The sequence below is a fragment of the Mustela erminea genome, chromosome 8 (genome assembly GCF_009829155.1).
Source record: "Mustela erminea isolate mMusErm1 chromosome 8, mMusErm1.Pri, whole genome shotgun sequence".
Lineage (NCBI taxonomy): Eukaryota > Metazoa > Chordata > Mammalia > Carnivora > Mustelidae > Mustela > Mustela erminea.
This window is the reverse complement of record NC_045621.1, coordinates 98478773-98502736: the sequence shown is the minus strand read 5'-3', so window position 1 is coordinate 98502736 and position 23964 is coordinate 98478773. Positions and strand designations below refer to the sequence as shown.

The window sequence follows — 23964 nt, the reverse complement described above, 5'->3', positions numbered from 1 at the left end:
ATTTTATTATGATTAACTGTCCATAGAGTATTTACAAGTCTTATAAAAATATAGCAGGGAAATAAAGAAAGAATTCCAAACATACCAAATTTTCCTTTGTAACAATTTTTTCCTTAATATTAAATCAACTCAATTGGGAAAGGTTACATATACTTAAGCACAGGATGCCACATAATAAATCAAGATAAATGGAAAACATAGGATTCCTTTTTACAGAGTATGATTTCAATACTTAATTCATCACCCTCCCTTTCGACAGAGAGCTTCAGTATGAATCGAAGCCCCGAAACACAATGCACAAGCTACAGCCATTTATTACAATATTGTGTCGTTTGTCACTTTTATGGAATTCCGTGTATTTTGCAGGCTGTAAAATGGGCCAGAGTGATTCAGAAATGATCTATGCCATCATTATTCCTCATTTCTAGTGCTTGAATTGCATCTACTCTCCCCAAAAGGTTTGATTTATTAGGTGAACAAATAACAATATGCTTCAATAATGTATATCTATTGAGACTTCATTAGCTGCCCAGGAGATGCTATGCCGATTTTAAATAATTGAAACACACATGGGATGGAGTCCAATGGGCTTGAGACAACTGGGTATAAACATGTACAAAACAGACTGGTGAAGGGAAGATGCTTTCAGAACGGATTGGAATTGAAGGGACACATCCAAGTAACAGTAAATGTTCTCGGTGAAAGTACACACATTTAGAGGCTGCTTCTTCCAAAACAGAAAGGGCAAGTTAAAGTGGAAGGTGAGATTTGTTTGTTTTCTCTGAACCTCAAACAGATGGTCCTCTGATTTCCAGCTAACTCACTCTTAACCGTGTGCCTGTAAGGTTAGTCAAGTCCACGAATGACTAAATTTCCAAGCCAAGCCAGTGCTGACTCTCTTCGTGCAATGAAGTAGAGCCCAAGGAGTGGAGTATATTTCTTTTCTCCAGTCGAATGCTTTATCTTCTGCTAGTTGAAATTACTTACTTGCTAGGTTAAACAGTTTCGTGCTCTTAATTAAACATCTTTTAGTTCTCTGTAATATGCATGTGATGAAATAGCTTTAAGTCTGTAGTCAAAAAGTCTTGATTCAATGCTGTCTCAGAAATTTCTAGAATGGTTTATGTCAGAGGCCATTTATAACAGGTGCAGCTTAGGTAGTTGATAAAGATAAACCTAGTAAAATTTCTAACTTTTCCCCCAGCTGGCATATTTTGGCTGAAAATGCATTTTGAGAAGGAGAATATTTATTTCTCCTCTAAAATAGACTTAGAAGTTCCTTCCTTCTAATTAGGAAAAAAAAAAAAAAAACTGTCTCACAAGTGATGAATAGATGCTCAAGGAGGATATTTATTTCTTCTCTAAAAGCAAACTGGAAAGCTCCTTTTCTCTAATTGGAAGTGAGGAGGAGTAGTCTCAAAGTGAGGCATGGGTGCTAAAAGAAGGACATATCTACAGCAAAAAGGTGTGTGTGTGTGTGTGTGTGTGTGTGTGTGTGTGAGCACGCGTGCGTGCGCGCACACACACGCCTGTGTTTTACTTCGGAGAAAGACACCTACCCTTTCTCTCCTTAAAACAAGCAAACAAGCAAACAGACAAACAAAAGTCCTCCTCCTCCTTGTTCCTGTGGCATACAGACAGCAAGAGAGCTAAGATTTTCTGCAGACACCTGAATCTGGAATCTGATTAAAGAGGCCAGGAATGTGGCTGGTGGTAGGGGCTTAGGAGGCAGTAGGGAGGAAGATCCCATGGGGCTGGTAAGGAAACACGTGAGACCCAGAAGAGCAGACAGAGCTTGTCTAGGTTGGTGGGAACGTCAAGGCAAGAGAAAGGAAGTGCTGTAGATCTGCCCAGGGCTTCCTTAGGATTCCCTGCTGGAGAACTATGAGACCAGAGATGTTGCTCAGGAGACAAGCTTGGGATGCTCGTGAATGATTACATGACCTGATTCACACCAAAGAGTCAGTGAGGATAAGTAGTTAAGTCTGATTAATCAAACGAACACCTTCCAACACAAAACCCCATAGAGGACTGGCCTTAGCACGTGATCAGCTATACTTTTTCTTTTAGAGGTGTGGGAAGATTTGTGTAGCCCTTAATTACCTTATGTCAGTAACCTAGTAAAATACTACATACCCCTTAATGCTTGGCTATCTGAGGATTGAGGCTTCCTTGCGAGAGGTGGTGGAGAGAAACAGGACAGGTGAGAGATCACGGGAACATCATTGTAGGGAGCCTCACCCCACCCCATCACTGGGCCCCACTCTCTCTCATCTTGGGCCAGTATTAAGCCTATGAAGATAAAGGGTCTGTATGCCTTGCCTTTATTTTTTTTTAAGATTTTATTTATTTATTTGATAGAGAGATAGAGCGAGAAAGCACAAGCAAGGGGAGCGGTAAAGTGAGAAGCAGGCTCTCCGCTAAGCAGAGAACTTGATGTGGAGCTCAATCCCAGGGCTCTGGGCCAAAGACAGATGATTAACTGACTGAGCCACCCAGTCCCTATGCTCTGGCTTTCTACCAGTAAAGGTCTTCCTACCAACAGTAGCTTAAATCTATAGCCTGTCCCCCCAGAATCTTTGAATTCTGTTGGCCTGATACCCTAGGTCCTCCTAAGGAGGTCTTGGGCATGTGCTATCCTGGGAACATTAAATAGCATGCATTCTTTCCAAACCCTCCTCAGGGTTTGGATAGAGTTTAAAATCACTTGGACTCCAGAACCCATCTCCTCTTGTGATTTTGTCAGTTGCCTCTGAGGTTACATCCGTGTCTGTATTTTTAGACCCAAGTTTTTTTCCTGAGTTCCCATACATTCAACTGCTATTGTATGTTGCTACCTGAATATTCTCAACATGCATATCTAAATACTTAGTGCCAGTTCTTTTCAGTTCACTATATACCAGGAATTATGGTAAATTATTTACACATATCATTTATATTCTTCCCAACAATTCTGTGAGATCACAAATCCTTTGAGAAGAATCTATTGATGCCTACAAGTACCAGCAATGTGTTACATACCACAGTACAAGAGTAAAAATATGAAATCCTTGCCCTCGTGGAACTTACATTTTGATAGAATTATTAATCTTATTTTACTATGAGGAACTAAAGCTGAGAGGGACTGACGGACCAACCCATGCATCCAAACTTTGTAACTGGTACAGTTATGGGGTTCTCATATCTTTTACACTTTGCCACACTGACAAATGTGCATTACATTCTTTTAGGTAACATGTTAGCACAAATTTCCATAAAGGGGCAAAAAGTAAACATTTCAGGGATTACTGGCCACACAGTCCATCACAGCTGTCCAACCCTGCCACTGGAGCAGGAAAACAGTCACAGGCAATACGGAAATGAATACATAGGCTGTGTTTTCATAAAGTTTTTTGATGGCTGGAGGGCCTAACTCATTTACGCATGTTCTAGATGATTCCTCTGACTCCAAGGTTTGTGATTTTTCTGTTAATACTACTATATCCTCTAATTACATATGCAAAATCTTGAATTCATTCTATTTCACTGTCTTCCTCTTCCTTCCAACTTCCGCAATACGTTCTGTCTTCACCAGCAATAGCTTTTTCATGTCAATCACAACCCTGAATAGATGACTTCTAAGGTCAATTGCACAGTATTCTAAATCACTGGGACAAAAGTTTATCCTCCAAAGAAAACCCATCATTCTGATGACAGAATTGAATAAGGTTTGCATTAAAAAGGAACTTAAAGAAATCATTGTACAGCATTTATGTAAGTGGCACATGAGTTAAGGCCAGGTTTGGAGAGGCCAAGGAAGGCTATGTATCAGAAAAAGACATAGTATTGTCACAATTGTCTTCCTCCTTCTTTCCTTCATGTCTCCCTCCTTCCTTCCCTGCTTCGCTCCCTTCCTCCCTCCCTTCAGCTTTCTTCTTTCTCTTTATAATCCATGACAGTATCTGTCAGTTTCCAGGAATAGGAGTTCGTTCCTCAACAAATTGGAAGAGGAATAATACCCCTTCACTGCTTAAGCCCTAACCCCTCTCATTACCAACTTCAGTCACTGATGGTCTTCCACAAACTCCTGATCTACTTCCTCACAATTCATGGAGATTGGTAAAATAATCCCACAATCCAGAACTCCCTGTCTTGACATGCCATCAATGTCAATTAGGGAATCTCCCTGATAGGGAACAGGGGATGAAGAGAGCTAGCGTGGGTTTGAGGTAAGAAGTTAAGTATATCTGTTTGCTGTTGCTGCTCTGACAAATTACCACACAACGACTCAAAATAACACAACTTTATTATCTCATAGTTCTGGAGTTTAGAAGTCCAAAATGGATTTCAATGAGCTAACATCAAAGTGTTGGTTAATTATATTCCTTGTGGAAGCTTTTTAAAAAAAAAAATTGTTTTTTAGTCTCAATTTGATTTTTTAATTTAAATTCAATTAATTAACATATAATGTATTATTTGTTTCAGGGGTACAGGTCTAACGGAGAATTCATTTCCTTGCCTTTTCCAATTTCCAGAGGCTCCCATATTCCTCAGATTGCAGCCCCCCTGCATCATCCTGGCCTCTGCTTCTGTTATCACACCTCCTCTCTCTCTGACCTTCCTGCTTCCCTCATTCCCTTTGTGATTATATATTCCCCGGCAGTGAAATTTAGGATAGTCTCCCCATGTTGAGGTCCTTACCTTAATCACATCTGCAAAGTCCCTTTTGTCGTGTAAGTAACCTACACAAGTTCCAGGGATGCAGGCCTGGACATCTTTGGGGGAGGGGACATTATTCTGCTTCCCACACTGAGCTGTGCCCATCAGAATAAGGTGATGTTCTGGACACAAGACATGTTCTGACTATACTGAATAGACACAAATTAATTTTGAATCACTCACTGATTTCACAAATATTTATCATCTGTGATGTGAAGAGCATGTGGTCCCTACTCCCATGATGCTTATAGCATGGGAGAAGTCAGTAAAAATCTCTGAAGTCTATCTTTGAACATGTAATATTCTCCACAGAGCTCACATTTGCTATTCTGTTTGACATATATTCACTTACCACCAACCATGTGCCCAGCATTATGCCGGGCACTGAGCATACAGCAGGAAGGATGAAAATCCTGGCTCTGAAAGAGCTGTTCTGATGGGGGAGATAGAGAAATGAACAAGGAAGTAAAAATGTTGAAATAGAGGTTATAAAGGAAATCAAAGGGACGTGGGTGGGATTGCTTTAAACTGATTGTCCTCTAGAGACCACCTGTCTGGGCAGAGACATTTAAATTGGTGCCAGTAGATGAAAAAAAGACCTAACTTTGCATAGGTCTTGGGGAAACGCATTTGAGTAGAGGAAACAAAAGTGCAAAGGCCCTGAAGCCAGATAAAAGTTTCATGCATCTGAGGCCAGAAAGAGGGTATGCTTATCTGGTACAAAATTGGGGCAGGAGATAGTTGTAATTTTTTTTTTTTTTAAGTTTTTTTTGGTTGACCTAAAGTGATCTTCTTCTCAGAAGACTTCCAAAGGCCTACCAGCCAATCACAAGGTGGATGAGTGTGCTTTAACTCATTCTGCCTTTAGATCAGCTATCAGTTTGGGAGGTCAACAAATACTGCAAGGAGAAGTTTACTATTCTCTGAGCTTCTCTTGAATAGCAAGTGGTTCCCAAATCTTTTGTGACCAGCCATGCTCAAGATTTTTTTAATTCACCAACTGGAGGATGGAAAAGATTGCCAAGAAAGAGGTTCTCTGCCTATAATAAGATCAGGTGCTGAGGGATAGGAAAAGGGAGAAGAATGGACATTTGGAAACAGAATTGAAGACTGTACTCTAGATCAAAAGTGCATCCCATGTGAAGAGCTCCGTGAGAAGATTCAGCTTGGGGATTAAGCTCCAGTTAGGAGACTTTCACAATTGTGGTCTGAAGGAGCACCAAACTGATCAACACGTGGCAATTATTTGCATTTCTCCTTTCAATTTTTCAGACAATCCAGGACTGACCCTCTATACCCTCCTCCTCAACTCATTCCAGTTGATATATCCTTGCTTGATAATATGTTTTCTTTAATACATTTAATACATAAAAGTTAATACATTTCTACTCATAGAAGGCTGACCACTAGGTTTCTATCCCTTACTCCCTCCCAGGCAAAGGGGTATGAAGTGCACACCCATCGTTAATAGCTAAATATACAAGCTAGCTCCTCCATGCTGACTGTTAAATAGGAGAAGGGATGAGAATCTGATGGGCAGACGTAGGATCTACAGCCTCTTGGAGTCACTTTTATGGAGAGATGTCTGTGTTAAATTAATATCTACTCCTACTTTCAATTTGCCTCTTCTGTGTCCCAAGTCACAATTAAGACACTTTATTAAATGCTTTGTTATTAATATGTTCCTGCCTACCTTCTATTTTATAAGGCTGCGGAGAAGCATCTGTCAAGAAAACAAGCTTTCACTTGGGAAGCAAACATCTTGCTCACTAGCTCTCTGTGGAAGAAAAGCCAAGAAAACTGAGCCCATCAGCATTCTGAAGGAACCTTGCTAAAGGTTCCTTCCTCTTGCTAAAGAAATTGTGTTGCAGACTAATGTAGGGACCAGTTCCAGTGAGAGAAGAAAAGGCCTCAGAATTCAGTGCCCCCCTTGTATCACCATTACATATCCCTCAGAGTCTATTTTAATTCTAGACCTTGGGTAGGGATCCAATAAATAGCTCTTCTCTCTACTTCTCAGCAAAATTATTTTTAAAAAAGTGAAAAAAAACTTTTATATACCATCTGTTGACACCCTCTTATTTCCATTTTTCCTCCTCAATTCACTCCAGTTGGTTTTTGTCCCCCTCACAGACTCTTTAAAGTCACCAATAACCATAACTCTGCTCAAGAAAAATGCTTTACTTCTCTGTCCTCTTACTTAACTTCTCAGCATCACTTAACATGGGTCTAGAAGGTTCCTATATGATACTCACTCAGTTTTCAACCTCCAAATCCTAAAATGTCTCAGAGTTCGATCCTCGAATGCCTTCTCTTCCCTATTTATACACTTCCTTTCATTGGTTCATCCTTGCCCTGGGAAGTACCATCTTGACACTGATGCTTCCCAGATGCCAGCCCCTCTCCTCAGAAGTCCAGTCTTCTGTCCATGTCCCTCATACCCCCACCTGTACATTGTAAAAGTCAAACTTGAAAAGGTTGATACACCGAACTATTAATCTGTCCCCACTAACTTTGCTGCTCACCACCTACAAATTTTCCCTTTTGGTAAATGGCATCAACACTCACCCAACTCTTTTGGCCAAACTCAGGGAACAACTTTAATGTATTTCTTTCCTTCCCAGCCTATGACACTGCCATGTCTACATTGTATGTATACAATACACATCCACCATACATACAGTAAAGACAGACATATAACTTTGCATTATGTATATTTCTCACCATTTTTCCACCAAACCCTAGTCCAACCACCACCTCTTCCCTAGACCTCTGCAGTGGCCTCCTAAGCAACCTTCCTGACTCCCTTCTCACCCCAGGTAGAGGCTCCAATAGCTGCGAAAGAAAATTTTCTAAACCCTGGGTCAGATCTCACCACTGTCATTCCTTACCTTCAAACTTTTCCATCTTTTCCCCTGGAATTGACCCACTCTCTATCCAAAACCTCATATTCCATCCATGCTTCCCTGTGATCCAGTCACACAAGGCATCTCCCATGTCTTGAGGATGCCATCCCATCTCAGAGCTTCATGCTTCCAACCCTTCTCCTTGGGATGCACTGTTCTCAAAACCTCAGCGGCTCTGCTCTCTCAACTTTCAAGTTAAAACCACACTTATTCACAATGTTTACTATATAACAAAACAATAAGAATAATTATAATGTACTTATATATCAATTCTATAAATCATTAAATATTTATATTACTATTGTATAGTAATTGTACTTTGAATTTAACTTGTCTTTGTCTTCTTCCTAGAAGAAGGCTCTCTGAGTATGAGGCGGCTTAATTTATTCAGTGATAAATCCCTTCATCCTAGATAAGGGTCTGGAGCATAAGAGGTATTTAATAATCTGTGTTAAATGAATGAACTCAAATAGTCTACCCCTCAGAGATCAAAAGCAACACAGATGTACATTATCTATTTTATATTCTTCAGGGTACTCATCAATATATCTGAGATTGTCTATTTATTTGCTTTTATCTATTTGCCTGTTTCCTGTCTCTCCCACCACATTTAAGCCCCCTGGAGGCAAGGATATTGTTTTTCTTCTTCTTTTTTTTTTTTAAGATTTTTATTTATTTATTTATTTGATAGACAGAGAGAGATCACAAGTAGGCAGAAGGCAGGCAGAGAGAGAAGGGGAAGCAGGCTCCCTGCTGAGCAGAGAGCCCGATGTGGGGCTCGATCCCAGGACCCTGAGATCATGACCTGAGCTGAAGGCAGAGGCTTAAACCACTGAGCCACCCAGACGCCCCGCAAGGATATTTTTTAAATAATTTTTTAAAATTTTTTATAAACATATAATGTATTATTAGCCCCAGGGGTACAGGTCTGTGAATCGCCAGGTTTATACACTTCACAGCACTCACCATAGCACTTACCCTCCCCAATGTCCATAACCCCACCACCCTCTCCCACCCCCTTACCCCCAGAAACCCTCAGTTTGTTTTGTGAGATCAAGAGTCTCTTATGGTTTGTCTCCCTCCCCATCCCATCTTGTTTCATTTATTGTTTTTCTATCCCCCACGATGCATCTCCACTTCCTCATATCAAGGAGATCATATGATAGTTGTCTTTCTCTGATTGACTAATTTCACTAAGCATAATACCCTCTAGTTTCACCCATGTCATCGCAAATGGCAAGATTTAATTTCTTTTGATGGTTGCATAGTATTCCATTGTGTATATATACCAAATCTTCTTGATCCATTCATCTGTTGATGGACATCTAGATTCTTTCCATAGTTTGGTTATTGTGGACATTGTTACTGTAAACATTCAGGTGCACGTGCCCCTTCAGATCACTACGTTTGTATCTTTAGGGTATCTTTAGTGCAATTGCTGGGTCATAGGGTAGCTCTATTTTCACTTTTTTGAGGAACCTCCATGCTGTTTTCCAGAGTGGTTGCACCAGCTTGCATTCCCACCAACAGTGTAGGAGGGTTCCCCTTTCTCCGCATCCTCGCCAGCATCTGTCATTTCCTGACTTGTTAATTTTAGCCATTCTGACTAGTGTGAGGTGGTTTCTCATTGTGGTTTTGATTTGTACTTACCTGATGCTGAGTGATGTAGAGCACTTTTTCATGTGTCTGTTGACCATCTGGATATCTTCTTTGCAGAAATGTCTGTTCATGTCCTCTGCCCATTTCTTGACTGGATTATTTGTTCGTTGGGTGTTGAGTTTGCTAAGCTCTTTATAGATTTTGGATACTAGCCCTTTATCTGATATGTTGTTTGCAAATATCTTCACCCATTCTGTCAGTTGTCTTTTGGTTTTATTAACTGTTTCCTCTGCTGTGCAAAAGCTTTTGATCTTGATGAAGTCCCAATAGTTCATTTTTGCCCTTGCTTCCCTTGGACGGCAGGGATTTTTGCAGGTCTTGTTTACTCTTGACAATGCTGCATGGTATGTAATACTTTCAGACTGACCAATCTGTATTTCTAACACAAACAAGGGGAGATGACATGTCCAATAAGAACCACTATGGACAATCCAAGGCTAGAGTCCTCTGCACATAGAAATGCACTGCTACTATACTCTAAGTGTATACATGATAGTTTATACACTATATACTATGCTCCAGATGAGGTAAAAAATTATCTGAGAGTCTCTGTTCTATATAAGGACCAATCCCAGGAAATACTGACAATGACTGAACTTGTCTCAGTACTTTTCCCTCCATTTTTCTCAGCATGATTGATTTCCTGGCTAGGGGCAGCAGTCCACGGATACCATCTGTCCTCCTTGTATCTCATCTCCTCTCTTTATTAATACTTTATTAATACCCAGAGATCAGGAACCCCAAAAGACTTTTCCTTAAAATTTATTTATTAATACTTTATTAATATTTACCTCTCTGAATCCCTTTTCCTACCTATACTGCTTTCACCTGAGAGTGACAAAAAAGAGATAAACCAGAAAAAGCAAACTTATGTGTATGCTCCAGTATCCAAGAGGGCATGGGATGTCCAAACCATAAGATAGATTTAAAACCTTTGAAGAGTCAAGGTAATTGTAGGGTGTGCATGTTGTGGGGAGAAGTTGTTAAAGCCAAGGTGGACAAGAAGGGAGGTAATTTGAAGATATGCTATCATACTACTTATTTGATAGTAGTATACTGCATCGTATAAGAGTTGGTGCCTCTCTGTACCCACCAGGTCAGGCACACTGTGAAGAAGCTGAAAGGACTGGTGCAGCACTGAGAGCCTCATTCTGATCCCTTATGCCAACTTCTGCTCCCTTTTTCTTCTCATATAGACTATTTGCTTAAGATTGTATTTGGCTCCTCCCTATGAAGCTCACATACAGCATCTCACTCAACTGACTCTATGAATGAGGAACTAAGGACCAGAAAGGGGACAAATGTGCCCAGGATGATTCAGCCCTGGTCATAGGTCAGAGAAGAACCCAGTTTCCCTTGCATCTCAGAGTTCAATTCTTACCACCTTCTACATATAGGGCAAGTTCTGGTACCTTCCATTTAAGGGTTCAGTGGATGTTGCTGAAATTTTAAGGAAAAGTCTTTTGGGGTTCCTGATCTCTGGGTGGTTATTGGGAATTGAAATAGGTCAAAGAGAAAAGCATGGGATAGGGATAAAAGAAACACACTTGGTCCCAATTTAGTAGATCAAATTACTTAAGTGTCCCTCACCACTTGCGGATTCACAAACATCAACCCTCCTATAAGAATTTTTTCTTGGCCATCCAATTCAAGATGGTGTTATATTTCTCTGCTTAATGTTCTTCCTAGTACATCAGAAATCATTTAATTTATCTGTTTTCTTGTTATTATCAGCCTTGTTTAGTAGAAGGTCAGCTCCATGAGGATGGGAGCTTAGGTGTTCTAAAGATCTCTTAATCCCAATCCTACAATAGTGATGGGTACTTAATAAATATTAGTTGAATTAATTAATAGTCAATAATTCAAAAGTATGGATTTGCCTTTGGTAGCATGGAGTCCTCAAATATTGTTTCATGAACAAACTATTCCTTGATCCCCCCCCTTACTTTTACTGATTGAAGCTAAGAAATCACATGTTTCTACTCTGGAAAAAAAGATTCTCTCTGTCTGAGATAGCAGGCAGCCTAGATGGCTGGTCAATCATTTATAACTTATTTGCTGTCCAGCCCACATTATCACTTTATCTAACTCATCTCTCATAAATGGCAGAAAACTACTGAAAATCACTCACCTCTCTTAAATCCCCCTGATACAGACCCAGAATGAAAAGGTACAAATATTGCTCTCCCCAGGGGGAAGCAATCCCCACCCTGGTTACCATCCGGTGGAAGGCATTATAATTCCTAGGCACTGGAAATCTATCATCTTCAACTTTTCCACCTACCCAGGAACAGACTGTAGTAATAACTCTAAGGAGCTGTGTTTCAACTCCAGCTGTGGATCCAATTTTCACTTATAAGATTTAACCTGGAAATTATCAGTGACAACCACAGGGGGGGATGTGAACAGCTGATTTGGGAGGTACAGTGGGCTCAGCCTGGCAAGAGGAAAAGAAAAACGATGCTCAGGCAGACTAGAATAAAGGCTGCCCTTGTGGAAATGCAACGTGATGTACAGTAATTCCAAATGTGAAGTCACCAAACAGCCTATTAACAAATAAGGGGCCTAATGTGATTATAGATAAGACACGTGAAATTAAAAAACATCACATGCAATGAAAGCTGCATCTAGGAGGAAATGACGGCTGGATCATGCTTTGAATGGGAAAATCAAAGGAAAGGTGACACATGGGGAAAAGTCTATTTAATTAGGGTGCAAATGGAGGGGGTGAATTGTTGCCAATTCTAAAATGTTAGAGATAAACTCTGAGAATTAGGAGAATGCACAGTGAAAAAACAAAAACAACAACAAAAACAAAACAAAACAAAACAAAAAAAAAACACGTCAGCATCTTTCCACTGTAGGCATTTTATTCATTCAGTAAAGATTGTTACACACGTAAGTGCCAGGAACTGTGCTCTTCGGAGAGACTCACACAAGGCAGGTGAGGAATGCAGGAACAAACTCTGCCATGGGAATCTATGCACTCTACTCCCACAAAAGCAACACTCTTCACATGTAAGGAACAAGAATGCCTTGATGCATCACTATTTACTTCTCCATAAACTCTCTCATTCAACTCTCTCAGAGCTATGCATTGCTGCCTCCTCCCCATACTGGCAACAAAACTGAGGTTCTGGGACACTTACACATGCACAGAGCTGAAGATTAAAGAAGCTGCGATCTGAACCCACTGTTTGCTCTGAAACCTGTGTTCTTTCCACTGTGTTAGCTCTGTGGACACTTAGCCAAAAACGATGCCTGGCAAATCTATCATCTACACGGCTTCCCCCTTTCTTGTGCTTTATTTCCCAACGAAGTGACCCCATCTTGCCTTCTTACAGAGCAGGTGCCTTTCAAATCTCTCTTAGCGGGATCAGAAACGTATTTACAATCTGGATAATGGGAAGAGGCAAAGCAAAATTCTTCTTAACAGTCTCTGAACATTAACACATGCTGCCCTGGAGTCTTAAGATCAAAGAATAAATAAAAGCCTCCAAAGGACTATTGGGTCTGGAACTGGCTGAGAGGGGAGAAAGGAGGTATTCGAGGGAGGAAAGGGCATCCCTGGAAACTCCACAGAAGTCCCACAAATAGCACAGGAAAAAGCAAAAGGGTCAGCCATAAGGGACCCATTCTAGGATGCAGGTGACAGCGCCCTCCTTGGCAGCAGAGCAGCAGTCTGAAGGAAGCCGGGCCCAGCCATCAGTCCCAGCGTAAGTCGGCCGTCTGCGAAGGGCATCACACACCCAGAAGGCGCAGAGCGAGCTGGAGCTCCGAGGAAAGCGCTCAGCCCTCAGCCTGGCCACAACGCTAGGAGGCAGCAAAGCACCTGGGAAAGGAACTCATTCCACTTAACTTCAGCTCTGGAAGTATTCATTCTGGTGAAGACGGGGCATTCTGCTGGAGTTGTGAATATAGTAACGGACCAGAAATCAATCTTGACCACTCGAGGATGTATAGTCTCAGTGAAGACATAAGAGAGAGAGAGAGAGAGAAATCCAGTCAATTTTTTAAAGTTGGGGGTGAGGGGGAGTGTCGGGACCATGCCAGAGATGGTGACCAGTGGGTGCGTTTTAGCTCATAGATAAAGAGAGACAAAAAAGCAAGCTACTTAGGTGAATACAGCTTCTTGGAACAGGTGGATTTTGAAACAACTGTGATGAAAGGGGAAGATCTCTGCTGGAGAACAAGAGTCCCAGTGGTAAATGAAGCTAGAAAAGACCGAGGGGGCTGGGGGGCGGTATTACAATGACACCAGCCTGACTCAACAGAGGTGCATCTAATACACACATTCAGGGGTTGCACATTTATAATCATTGTTTAATTTGACACATCATAATTGTATTAAAGAAAGGACCCTATCTATCCCCATTATAAAGAGAATTTCAGAGATAAAATAATTTCTCCAGTAACCAAGAGACAGAGCCAGACGTGAAAGACCGTCCATACCATCTTTCATTTCAAGTGTCTACATGGGTCAGATGCAACTGACACAAAGGTAAATATTTTCTCTGGCTTCAAGGAGTACCTAGCCTGCTTGGGGAACACAAACAAATTTATTGGGGATTTCAATCTGATATAATGTGTCATGGCAACCAATTCAGACAAAGTTTTGGTTTATGGATGATCCTGTGCAGTACTTGAAGTAAGCCTTGAAAATTAAACAGAAGCCAAGCCACAGACTGGGAGACAGTATTTGAAAAGACACATCTGGGAAGGGATTTTTACCCAAAATGTACAAAAAATTCGTAACTTTTCATAATAACCTGAACAGAAAATGCGCCAAAGACCTTAACAGACACCTCACCAAAGAAGATATACATACAGCAGAGAAGCACATAAAATGATGCCCTATAACGTGATTCATCATTGAAATACAAGTTAAACCAATAATAATATACCATGACACTTATTAGAATGGACAAAATACAGAACACTGACACCACCAAATGTTGGCTGGGATGTTGAGAAATAGGAACTCTCATACATTGCTGGTATGAATGCAGAATGGTACTGCCACTTTGGAAGACAGCTCAGCAGTTTCTTCCAAAACTTAACATACTCTTATCATGTGACCTAGCAATCATGCCCTTGGGTATCCACCCAAAAAAGGGCACACAAATAGGTGCAAGGAGATGTATCCAGCACCTTTATTTGAAATTGGCAAAACTTGGGAGCAACGGAGATCGCCTTTGGTAAGTGAGTGGGTAAATAAACTGAGTAAGTATTATTCAGCACTAAACAGAAATGAGCTATCAAGCCATGATAATATGTAGAGAAAACTTACATATATGTTATCAGGGGAAAGAAGCCAATCTGAAATGACTATATCTGCGTGATTCCAACTGTACTACATTGCAGAAAAGGAAAAATTGGAGACCATAAAAAAATCCGTGCTTCCACAGGTTAGTGGGGAGGAAGGACTAAACAGGGAGAGCACAGAGGACGGTGAGGACAGTGAAACTACTCTGTATACTGTGGTGGACACAAGTCACAATATATTTGTCCAAACCAAGAGAACATACAACACCAAGAGTGAACCCTAATGTAAACTCTGGACTTTGGATGGTAATGATGTGTCCACACAGGTTCGTCAGTTGTAAAAAATGTACCACTTTGGTGGGTGACATTGATAAAGGATGAGGCTCTGTGAAGGGGGCGGGGGGCAAGCGGAAATCTCAGTATTCTACTCCATTTTGCTCTTGATCTAAAACTACTCTAAAAAATAAAGTCTATAATGGGTGCCTGGGTGGCTCAGTTGGTTAAGCATCTGCCTTGGCTTAGGTCATGATCCCGGGGTGCTAGAATCGAACCTTACCCTGGGCTCCCTGCTCAGCAGGGAGCCTGCTTCTCCCTCTCCTCTGCCTGCAGCTCTACCTGCTTGTGCTTTCTCCTTCTTTCTCTCTGTCAAATACATAAATAAAAGTAAAAAAAAAAATTAAAGTCTATTAAAAATAATACAAGGTCATAATAATGATAAAATAATAAATAAAGATATCCAGGCAAAAGCAGGAGCAAGGACCACTTCAAGATGAAGGACTAGCCTGTGTATGATCCCAGAGGTGGGAAGGCCCTGTGGCTAATACCTCTTCGTGTACAGCAGCAGGTCCCAGGGGTCATGGGTATGGACTCTGAAAGCAAATGTCTAGTTTAAGTCTTGCTAGCTATGAGAAAAGTCATTAACCTCTTTGTGCTTCAGTTTTCTCATCTGTAAAATAGGAACAATACTTACACATGTCTCACAGAGTTGTGAGGATGATTAAATGTGCTCATATTTATAGGAAACTTACATTGACAGCTGGTAAACACATAATGTGGTCTGACCTGTGTCTTAAAAACAAGTCTGGTCACATAGGTCTTTTTGTATTATGCTAAGGAACTTGGATGGATTCCTGGCACCCCACCTAAGAATACCTACCACACTGGGCTATTTCTTTCTGTGTGAAATGAGAGCTTTCCAAGGATGTAATCTCCAGCTGGCGCTTCTAGCTCCAAGAGCCCTTGTGTATCACGTACAGGAAGGAGTCCAGCTGTTTCTGACAAGCAGCATGGTAGCCATACTCGCCGTCTCTCTTCCTGTTTATACACACACTGTTTTTCATGGTCGGCTTAAAACTGAGGCTTTAAGGTGGCAGCCTCCTCTCAGATTAACATGTGAAGTACCCAGACACAGGTCTTGAGCATTGCAAATGGCTCTCCAAGTGGCGTGTCATCCCACCCTTGGATCCCTCCCTGCCCTATGCCACTGACAAAGAAGTCAGTCAGTGATCTGCGCCACCAAGAGTGATTTGCTTCTTCTGCCCTGTCCACCCAGGCTTTTTATGCATATGTACACCACAAAGTAAGAGTTCTCTGGAGGCCAAAAACAGTGATCCAAATGGAAACCCAAAGTATTCCTAACCTTCTCCTTCATCATGTGCACCTGACACAAAATTAATTTAGTCAGTAAGAAAATCACATAAGGTACTTGCTTTGATTTATATTTCTATACTTTTTTATGTGCGTTTGACTAATAGGTATTCCCTGGTTCCCCTTTTAAAGCCACATCAGAGTATTTTAAAAACCTAAACTATGAATTTTGGAACACTGAAAAAAAATTTAATTTAATTTAAAAAAATCTAAACAAGATGTTTTTCACTGCAACTCCTCTTTCTTAAGGTAAGCCTTTGAATTTGTGCCACAAAAAAAAAAAAAAAAAAATGAGTTCAACTTTTCCTTCCCACATTACAAGACATTGGTGCCATAGAACATTTGAGAATGGAGAAACAGGATGTCAATTCATTCTACCTGTTGGGGGTCACTTCTCCACAGGTTCGAGAATGAAAAGACCCCACAGCCACCAATTCTATGTGTTTTCACCATCACTTGAAAAGCAGGCTCAGAAGTGAAGTATAAGATAATTAACAACAAGTCTCTGCTTCAGAGACTCATCAACCTAGATCTCCAGGCCTGTTCCAGGAAGAGGAGCTTGTGTTAAAAAGCAGTTTCTTGCTCTCTCCCTGAGCCCCACAGTTACTGTGTTAGGAGTCATCTGATTTCAAAGATGAGAAGGGGAGGGTTAGAAGTAAGTGACTTGCTCAATTATTCTGCAGAAATACGTCAGGAGCAGGATTAGAACCCAAGTGGCCCCATGCACTCCAGCTCTGTATTACTGATTTTGAGGTTATGTCACCAAAATTTTGTTTTGTGCCTTAAAATAGCATCACCACCACTTCTGAGCAGGACGGTATGAAGAATCAAGAAGCAGCAAGACTTTCCTCACTCTACTAATCCCGCTACCTAAATTCAGCTTTTGCTCCAGCTTCTCCAAAAAGATATGTAATAGGAAAACTAATAGTAAATATCTGCTTCTGTTCAATAATACTAGTTTATAGTCATTAAATATTTTACAAATTGGGGGCGCCTGGGTGGCTCAGTGGATTAAGCCGCTGCCTTCGGCTCAGGTCATGATCTCAGTGTCCTGGGATCGAGCCCCGCATCGGGCTCTTTGCTCAGCGGGAGCCTGCTTCTCTCTCTCTCTCTGCCTGACTCTCCGCCTACTTGTGATTTCTCTCTCTATCAAATAAATAAATAAAATCTTTAAAAAAAAAAATAAAAAAAAATATTTTACAAATTGTATCTCATGCAATCTTCAAAGTGACCATATGAACTCAAGCTGGCCATTCTCCCTCTGCCCCCTGTTGGCCTCTCTTGCCACCCTGCTCTGGCCCACGGAGGCTGATCACTGTGGACCATATCAATGGTGATCCCTGCAGGGTGGCTTCTGGTCCATTTCTGCTGGAGGAAGACAGCAGTAGGAGAGAGGACAGGAGAAGAGAGAGGTCAGTGAATGTGGTCACCAGTTCTCCTGTCCCGCTGGATCAATGCATGATAATGACTCTGTTCCTTGAAAGAGGTGACATCTCTTGCTGAGTGGCCCATTTCTACTCTCTTCTACGGTGACAGCTTCAGAAAACCTGGGGTTCTGATGGTCACACTGTGCTCTGCTGGTAAAGATATACCAGTATTGTGGAAAGAAGTCAGATAATCTCTAAAGGCTCTTATCTTTATTATACATGTAGATATGACTCACATACATATACGTATACCTGCATATGTATTTACACATAAGTTCATTTAAACAAATATATACCCCATAAACACATCCTAGTGCTTTTCTGATTATACCCCAAATCCAACTGAGACACAGAAGCCCAGATGGCTAAGGGACTTCCCCATAATCACACAGCCCAAGCCAGCTACAAAATTTGCAGGGCCCAGTGTAAAATGAAAATGTAGGTCTCTTATTGAAAAAGCATGATAAAAAGCTCTTTCTTTTCTTCTGTGGTCTCTCTCTTGACTTATCATGGTATTTATTTTATTTGGTATTTAATGTTGTACTCTCTGGGAGCAAATACAGACTCTTGTGGCACCTGGCATCCAACCCGTAAGTTTGCATGTCAGACAAGTTCTTTCAACTCAGTCCTCCCCCACACCTGCCTCCAAGCCCCTGGAGCAGAGCGGACAGCAGCTGTCACTGGCCAGGAGTGAGGAGGCAACAAAGTGGTGCCCTGGGGAGGTGAGACATGGTGGGAGGGGAGAAGGCCAATGAGCAGAGGCATGCTCCAGGGATCAGGTAAACTTCACTAACTGAACACAAATCCAAAGATAAAAATATTAAGAATTTCTGGATGGCAGCCACCAGGCATTAAAACCCAAGTACAGGGTAGCTCAGTGGGTTAAAGCCTCTGCCTTTGGCTCAGGTCCTGATCCCAGGGTTCTGGAATCGCATCCCGCATTGGGCTCTCTGCTCAGCAGGGAGCCTGCTTCCTCCTCTCTTTCTCTTCCTGCCTCTCTGCCTACTTGTGATCTCTGTCTGTCAAATTAATTAATTAATTAATTAATTTAAAAAAAAAAAAACAAGAACAGGACACCTTCTTCTGGGGCCCTGTGCCTCTACCTCCTATATCCCCAAAGGCTGGCCATACATTCAGATAGTGTGATGGTGCCAGGACTTGGGGCATGACTGACTCTCAAAGCTGTGCCTCTGCCATGAGATCCCTTAGCCTTCCGGAGCCAGGAAACAGGAGCCTCTCACACCTGGTGAGAAGTATGAGGATGAGGGAAAGAGCTTGCTTGGAAAGACAAATGACATCTTCAATTTCCCAATCCTATAACCCAACTACATCCTCCATTTTGTTAGCCAAGGAAGGGGGGTGTTTTGCTTTCCTTTCTAATTAAGAAGACAGGGTAAAGCCTGACAACACTTCTCTGACTTTTCTACTTCTAATCTTGGCGGTGGATACACGCTGAGCCTCCATTAAGTGTACACACCTCTCAGAGGTGGCAAATGACTAATTAGAACGCTCTGCCTTAGGAGAGAGGGACGTCACCAACCGCGGAAACCTGAACAGCGCACTTGACCACTCTTACTGGAGGCAGAAGTCTCCGTCCTGGGGAAATGCAATATCATCGGGTTGGAAAAGCATTTCCGTACTTGGAGCATCCTGCCGGGAGACTGAGGGGGCTTCGGCTGCCTGAGTAGCACTGAATTCTGACTCTCAAGAACGGAACCACAGTGCTATTTAGTGTGGGTGGAGGCAGGGGAAACAAGCCTTGAACTGCTGCGGAAGAAACACAGACCGCCAATAGGAGTCCGCCAGCCAGGAACATGTTTCCGCGTGGAATTCATTTGTGAATTTTTCATACATAATACAAGGCACAGGTGTCCCAGGTCATGAAGTGGAAGCAAGAGAAACAAGATGCTCATTGAGAGTCTTGCATAGGAAGGATCTGCTTCATAGGCTGAGGTACAAAGAAATCCAAGATGGGACTGAGTTTTCTTGCAGGTGAGACCAGAACTGTTTCGCAGAAGTTGATCCTAGCAGCTGGGCTATAAAGAGTTGTTTACAGCAGCTGTGCTTAACGTGTGTGAAATGATAAATGAACGCTATGAGGGACTGAAGAAGAGAGAATGGACTTTATGCAACAGGTAAAACTTGAACTATTTTTCTCAAGATGAAGAGTCACATAAATTGATACACTTGCTGCAAGATCACGCAGAAAGTACACACACACACACACACACACACACACACACAAATTATCCAAATCCCCTGCATGAGAAGTACTCAACAGGTTATTAAAAATAATGTAAGGCAATGTAAGACATTCGCTGTTAATCTCAATAAATGGAGTTTTTCCCTCCTCCATCATCTCCCTGAGTGAGGTGGGGAATCTCAACCAGGGCTTCTCAGGAGGTGAATACCTGCTGTGACTGAATTGTCCAGGGGCCTGAGGCTGAAGGTTTCCTACTCTGCTTCCACGCTGGCATTCTACTTAGGACTGGTTCCTACCGGCATTCTAAGAGGTACAGAGCCATGAAACCAGGCATCCAGCCTGGTCAATCGAGGCCAGCTGTGTCTGACAGAAACATAATGTGAGCCACGTGTGTCATTTTAAATTTTCTAGCAGCCACACTTTAAAAAGTCAAGAGTTGAGATTAATTTTTTTAAGAATGTCTTTATTTAACAGAGAGAGAGAGGGAGCGAGCACAGGCACGGGGAACAGGGGGAGCCTGAAAAGGAGCTCCATCCCAGGATCTCGAGATCATGACCCAAGCCAAAGTCAGAGGCTTAGCAGACTGAGCCACTGAGGCGCCCCAGAGCTGAGATCAATTTTATTAATATATTTCACTTATATATATCCGAAATATAATCACTTTATCATGTAATAAAAGTTGTTAAATTATTAATAGGCTCCATTTTTTTTATAGTCTTTAAAATCCAGTGTATATTTTATATTTACAGCACATCTCAGTCTGCACTATCCACATTGCAAGGGCTTACTGCCACATTTGGCTGGTGGCTATCATATTGGACAATGCAGGCCCAAACTTTTTTTATTTTTATTTATTTATTTTTATTTTTATTTATTTATTTATTTATTTATTTTTATTTATTTATTGCTTAAATAGAGTCTGTTCCACCAATCAACAAAGATTTAGGCAGCCTCGCCTCTGCAAGAATCCTTGAAACCATTTACGGATGTATTTCTAAGGCAGCTCTTTGTAACCAGAAGCTCCTGGAGAAGAAAGACTCTATGTCATTTTTTTTTTCCGTGTGACCAGTGACCTGGCCAGGACCATACATAATAGCTTATAATGAACGAATGAATGAATGAATGAATAAATGAACAAATGACTAAGTGTCACTATGGACGGCTAGCAGGATGAAGAGGGAATAAAACATAGATTAAGTAGACAGAACAAAGTTATATTGTCACAATGTTAAACTGGGTCTGGTATTCAAATATTCTCCACATTTTATTTTTTATATCCAGTTTTCACTCTATGTAAAATTCCCCATTATATGCTGTAACAAAAACTAACCCCAGAAGCTACTCAGCACACATGAAAGAACATTCTGAAAATTGGCAAATTAGACACACACACACACACACACACACACACAACGATGGCCCCTACTTGGAGACTGACAATATGCACCAGCACTGTGATAAACAAAGCTGAAAGAATTTATTTTTTCAGGACTTCTCAGAGCCTTGAATAGGCTGAAATGGTTCTCATTCTTCCACATCTCCCCACGTAAATCGGGAGCTGCTGAGGGCAGGGATCCCATTCACTGTGCCTTTATAACCATCACATGGCCTTTTATCCCTACTTGCACTCTTGCCCCTAAAATCCATTCTCCAAACACCGTTAGTGCGGCTCTTTGCAGTATAAATTGGTGATGTCATGACACTGCCAGGACACTCCAAAAACCTCACAGCACTAAGAATGAATCCCTTCCCACGACCAACAAGGCTCTACATTATCTGGTCACCTACCTATGACCTGGGCGTTTCTGTGAATAACATTTTATCAGAATGCAACCACGCCCAGTGCTAAGTTCTGTTTCTGCTTTGGATACAGTGACAGGGTAGTTATCATAAAGACAGTATGTCCCACAAAGACTGAACTAATATAGGAAATAGGCCCCTGGCACACCCTTCTCTTTCTTCTCAGACTTCCAGCTATGTTTTTTTTTCTGAACCTGAAACTCATCGCACTCTTTTTGGCTCAGGAATTTTAATTCTATCAATTTCTTGCCTGGAACATGGCCCCCATATTACTGCACGTCTGTCTCCTTCTTACAGTTCAAGTCTCAGCTCATATGTTAAACCTTGTCAATTACTTCCCCTAACTATCCAATCTACCATGGCTCTTCTCAACGTGTTCAGTTCCTCTCTCTCCCTTCCCTTCCCGTGTAGTTTGTTATTGTTTCTTCAGAGTACCTATTATTCCCTGAAGTTATCTTGGGCATGCTTCATGTTATCTGTCTCCTCTATTAGACAACACACTCCCAGAGGGGCATTCTCTATCCCTTTCATTGCTACAGTGCCAAAATCTAGAACTGCACGGAGCACAGAATAACTACTCAACACATACTTACGGAATAAAGGCCATGGGATACATCAGTCTATGCTGGGCCTGCCATATGGCCTCAGAGAAAAATTTCAATGGATTCCATCAAATCAGAAATATCAGGGCCTTTAAAGGCCATGTAGAACATACTTCTCATTTTATGGATGAAGAAAATGGGGACCCAAGGAGGATGTGTCCAGTCTGAGTTTGGGTTGACTTATCTCAGCCTCAGGATACTCTTGACATCCAGACTAGCACTGTCTCAACTGACTGTGTAAGGAACCCATTTACAGCAGCCTTTCCCAAGGATTCCACTGGTGGGTATGTTTTGGAACTTCACAAAACTAAAAATAATTTCCTTACTAACAATTTCTCAGATCCTTTAATAAGCTATTTAATACAGAAAATCTATAAAAATGGGATGTTTTATACAGACCATCCTAAACAAAATGGAATCCATTTTCCCCACCATCCAAATCTTACTTTTCCTGTAATTATTGGCCTATGTGCTGCCCAGTCACGTTTAGCAAATGCTGACAAAGAGAAATGACTAGCACTGTTACCCTCCCCAAATCTCTTTTATGTTCCTGTGGCATTCTGAAAGCACCCTAATACGGACCCTGTACCATTCTTAGCATCACATAGCATTCTTAGCTCTATGTTTTATCAATAATCACAGTATACTGAAGTTGCCTATTTTGGACCTGTTTACAATACTAGATTATAGGCTCTTTGAGGGCAAGAATATAAAAAACATTTTAAGAAGCGTATCTTGATTTTTCCTACCACATTGCCTGGAACATTCTTTCCCCAGTTGGATTTTTGGCTCTCTTTCTCACTTCCTTCAACTCTTGACTCATATGTCACTTCTCAGTAAAAGCCATGCTGACCACTTTATTTAAAACTGTAAACTTCTCCACTTGAATTTTCTCATCTTCCTTACCCCATTCTATTTTTTTCTCAAAGTACTTGCCACATTCTTTTTTTTTTCATTTATTTATTTTCAGCATAACAGTATCATTATTTTTTCACCACACCCAGTGCTCCATGCAATCCGTACCCTCTCCAATACCCACCACCTGGTTCCCCCAACCTCCCACCCCCCCGCCACTTCAAACCCCTCAGATTGTTTTTCAGAGTCCATAGTCTCTCAAGGTTCACCTCCCCTTCCAATTTACCCCAAGTCCCTTCTCCTCTCTAACTCCCCATGTCCACCATGCTATTTGTTATGCTCCACAAATAAATGAAACCATATGATAATTGACTCTCTCTGCTTGATTTATTTCAATCAGCATAATCTCTTCCAGTCCCGTCCATGTTGCTACAAAAGTTGGGTATTCGTCCTTTCTGATGGCGGCATAATACTCCATAGTGTATATGGACCACATCTTACTTGCCACATTCTAACACACTTGATATACAGAAATTTATACAGTACACCAACTCTCCACCCATCTTCCTTCTAGACAATAAGCTTTCCAGAAAGATGAAGATTTATGTTTTGCTCTGTTTTTCTGTTTGTTTGTTTGTTTTATTTTATTTATTTATTTTTTAATCTGCTATATTCAGTAATATATCCCCGCCCCTAGCATGGTTGAATTCTAGGTGGTCAGAATAAATTTGTTGAATTAGAAAAATGAGTTCATGCATGAATGAGTGAGGCCGGAAGAACCAACCCATATCCCTGAGACAGGCCAGCAGACTAGCACACCTTGCCGTAATCAAAGCAGATGCTGGGAACTCCCTGTTCAATCCAGGAAGAAACTAGAGTTCAAGCCAAGCCATGTTTAAGAG

At 41.4% G+C, this 23964-nt stretch overlaps 1 protein-coding gene and 1 pseudogene across 2 annotated transcripts in view; both read right to left on the bottom strand.

The window, feature by feature from the left end:
- The window catches only part of LOC116596858, a 131687-nt pseudogene extending 119095 nt beyond the window's left edge, over nt 1–12592 (bottom strand).
- DPP10 (dipeptidyl peptidase like 10) overlaps nt 1–23964 on the bottom strand; it is a 1361251-nt gene that overhangs the window by 1230993 nt on the left and 106294 nt on the right. The gene's annotated exons all lie outside the window — the stretch shown is intronic.